This window comes from Dermochelys coriacea, chromosome 3 (genome assembly GCF_009764565.3).
Source record: "Dermochelys coriacea isolate rDerCor1 chromosome 3, rDerCor1.pri.v4, whole genome shotgun sequence".
Lineage (NCBI taxonomy): Eukaryota > Metazoa > Chordata > Testudines > Dermochelyidae > Dermochelys > Dermochelys coriacea.
The window spans coordinates 97,139,751-97,143,279 of NC_050070.1; the positions used below are offsets into that span (position 1 = coordinate 97,139,751).

Here is a 3,529-nt window from a genome sequence, read left to right on the forward strand (position 1 = left end):
AAGAAGTTGGGGAATGGAAACAAGGCCCCATGCTCCTTCACAGTACAGGCCAGAGGTCCCCAAGCGTGGGGATGTGCCCCCCAAGGAGGCATGGAGGAATGGTTTGGGAGGCACAGTGGGCCTGGGCCAGCCCCCAAATGGGTGGGGAGGTAGGAAGGGAGCGCCACTAAACTATGCCCCGCCACCAGCTCTGCTTCTGCCCCACCCCCAGCTGTGGTCCTGGTTCCTGTCCCCACGCCTGGCTCTGTCCCCAGCCTCAGCGCAGGTCCCAGCCTTGCCCGTAGCCTCAGCCCTTGGCTGCAGCTCCATTCCTGGCCCAAGGCCAAGGCTGGGGATGGGAGCAGGGCCAGGTGCAGAGCCATACTCGGATGCGGGCTCAGCTGCCTGCCTCCACTGCAGCCCAGTTGTGGCTCCGCTCCTGCGCCTAGCTGTGTCCTCAGCCCTGCCCCCACCTCCCAGCCCCAGATCCACCCCCAGCCTCAGCACCCTTACCTCTGTGTGCCTTCCTCCCCACCTACCGAACTGGGCCGCACTCCTGGCCCCAGCTCCGGGGGGCAGAGAGGCCTGGGGAAAGGGAGGGATGTGACCCTCAAAAGTTTGGAGACCACTGGTACAGGCTCTTCAAATTCCAGGCTGGACAGAGAGCCAGCAGCGGCAAGACAGCTGGATTGCAGACACCATGGGACTCCCACTCAGTGGAACTGCTGCTGCGCCGTGTCTCCTTTCATCCTGCTCCTTATGCCCTGCTGGAATAGTCAGCAGCTGGGGTTGCAGGAACAAAGTTGTGCATACCCAATGAGCTCCTAAGTAGCGCTAGTGGATGCAGAAAAGGAGTTCCCCTTCCAATGGCTACCACAGCAATGGGAGATACACATGTGCCACAGCTGCTGTCTTAGCAGCAGCTAGAATGGTGATTCTTTGGCTTTCACCTCAAACATAGCTGACTCCTTCACATAAAAAGTGTGTGAGTGTGTACATATCTTTAGCTCTCTTTGTTTCATGTAGCACATACCAGGTAATAACATGAAAGGACACCGTTTCTAAAACTAAACTAGTTCCTTATTAAGAGAACAATTTATAGAGGTGCTGCAACTGCAGTTAGCATTCCAGCCATGTACACAAAGTCTCACTTCTTGGTGTCTCCTCCAAACTCTTCCTTCCTGCAACCTGTACTCCTCTCTCCAAGTTCCATTCAGTTTGCTAACTTCATCCTAGAGAAGTGCAGCCCATACTAGGAAAGTGGCTAGAAACATACTTTTTCCTTTTAAAAATGAAAACCAAGTCTTTTTCCAGGGCATCAGAGACCGGATCTCATCAGCACTTAGGAGGAACGCTCACCTGGAGGACCAAACTCCTGAGATATGAAAGTAATCAGGGCATGAGAATAGCATTCGCCTGAAAAAATATTAATGTTTTAGATTTTTGCCAGCCTGCAGACATATAACAAGCACTTACAAGTTCATGATAATGTTTGCAACTCACCTTATGGAAAAACATAGCTTCCCAGTGAATAGAAAACACAGTGTCCTATGTTTAATCTTCCTGTGAAAATAAACAGCGTTTCTTAGGGCTTGTCTATATGGCAAATTAACGCAGGGCAAGCCCGGGTGTGAAACTACAGCACACCAGCTCGAGGGTCAGTAATGTCCCATGTGAACACTGCTGCAGCACAGCGAAAGTCCTGGAGTGCAGCTTGGCATTTTCTTCTATCTTTGCTGTTTATTTTAGATCTTCTGTCTTACCAACTACACTATACTTTGTACATGTAATGCCAGTAAGTTAAATAGTTACTACTACTTGAAAGTATTGTATGCCAAGCTGCACTTCAGGACTTTCAAAACAGTGTCCACACTGAACATTACTGCACAGTGAACTGTTGTGCTGTAGATTCACACCCTAGCTTGCCACACAGTAATTTACCCTGTAAACAAGACCTTAGGGAAGAAAGCATATGGGTAAATGTAACCTTTGGGTGGGTGAGAGTTCACTTCATTGCCCTCCTCCAGTGCCTAAAAAAACCTGAATTCCCACAGAAAAGTAGCTGGAGACCAAGAATTCAATCTCTAAGGATTTTCAGCAAGGATTGCACAGGGTCAGCATCCCCACATTCAAATCCCAAAAGAAACTAAAGAAATTAAATTTAATTAAATACTTTATAAAAATCTTATGATAAACAAATAATTTAATTTTTACAACATAACATGGCTATTTTATAATGCACATAGATTATCTTCAGTTATACATAAATAAAGAAAACAAATTAAAATCTTAACAGTTCAGTCCCCACAGAAACAGCGAGAAGAAACTGAGAGTACCCAAAAGCTTAGGTTGAGTTCACCTGAATCTCAGTTAGAGTCTTTCATCACCAAACCTATAGTCTGCTGAGTCAAACAACATCTTCCCTCCACTTGCTTGTAGGAATCTTCAATTGGAATCCATGCAGACCCTTCCTCTTCTGAAATCACTGTTAGCCAGTCAGCTCACTGATTAATCAGGTAAGTGTAGATTTAAAAAAAAAATCCTGTTACAAGAAAACACAAAACTGAGAATAGCAAAATATAAATGACTCTTTCCCCATTACTACATTTAAAGGAAAGTTGATGAATCGCACTTGTTGAGACAATTTAACTAGAACAGTTTGGCTAAAATCAAAACAACATTCAAAGCCTACAATTAAAATAGAAGAAATTATTTTTCCCCCCTAATTTCCCCTTGCAATTATTAACATTACCTATGCTTCCCTGTTAGAGGGTTAATAATATCACTAACCTGCAGCAAAATGCTTCAGAGTTAGGGAAAACAGCCTGTTTTCTGTTCCTGGGCTCAGCTTCTCCCAACTCACACATGGCATGTGGCCCTTTGTAAAGCAGGTGCCCTGACTGCTCTCATGGAGTCTGACCCCAGTAACAGGAAACCTATTGGAGTATACCCCAAACTACCCCACCAAAAATTCAGGTGTTTTTGGATGTGGAAGGCTAAATCTGCCTAGCAACAATGACCCAGACACAACTCACTCCTACCCACCGCATGGGTCTCTTAAAGAGATATCTCCCTATTAGGCACATGGGTTACATAAACTTCCTACCCACCTCACCCTCTCAGATATGTTCTCTCTCCTTTGCTTTGTCACTGTTGCTATTATCTCATGTGAGCTTTCCTGTAAACAGAATCCATAGTCTGGTTTTAAAAGCTCTTCATACATACTTGGGTCTGCAGTACAAAATGTGCTCAACCTTATATTCCTGTTAAGAGGAACCTCAGGATGGCAACGTGGGAGCGGGGCTGGCACATGTGTCATATGGTCACCCTTTCTTCTATCCTCCTCCAATTGATGAGAGAGCATAAGAAACACTTAGTCTCTCTCGCTCTCTCCGTCTCATACACATGCACCCCTTCCCTTCCTACCACAGTATAGTGAGGGTTTTTCTATGGTTTAGTCTCTCTCCTTGCATTTTGGGCAGATTCAACAGTGACTAATTTTTTCTCGGTCCCCTGCCCCCTCCTGAACTTCACCATTAGTGCTTCCCTG

At 45.9% G+C, this 3,529-nt stretch overlaps 1 long non-coding RNA gene across 2 annotated transcripts; it reads right to left on the bottom strand.

The window, feature by feature from the left end:
- Window positions 1–707: 707 nt before the first annotated feature.
- On the bottom strand, window positions 708–2,966 carry LOC119853815. 2 transcript variants are annotated; one of them, XR_005292227.2, is made up of 4 exons: window positions 2,770–2,966; window positions 2,339–2,521; window positions 1,483–1,542; window positions 708–1,395 (listed from the first exon to the last, which is right to left on the bottom strand). It is a non-coding gene; the product is annotated as an uncharacterized LOC119853815 (long non-coding RNA). The 2 variants fall into 2 exon arrangements; XR_005292226.2 differs by lacking the exons at window positions 708–1,395; window positions 1,483–1,542 and having other exon boundaries at window positions 2,165–2,521.
- Between the last annotated feature and the right edge of the window lie 563 nt (window positions 2,967–3,529).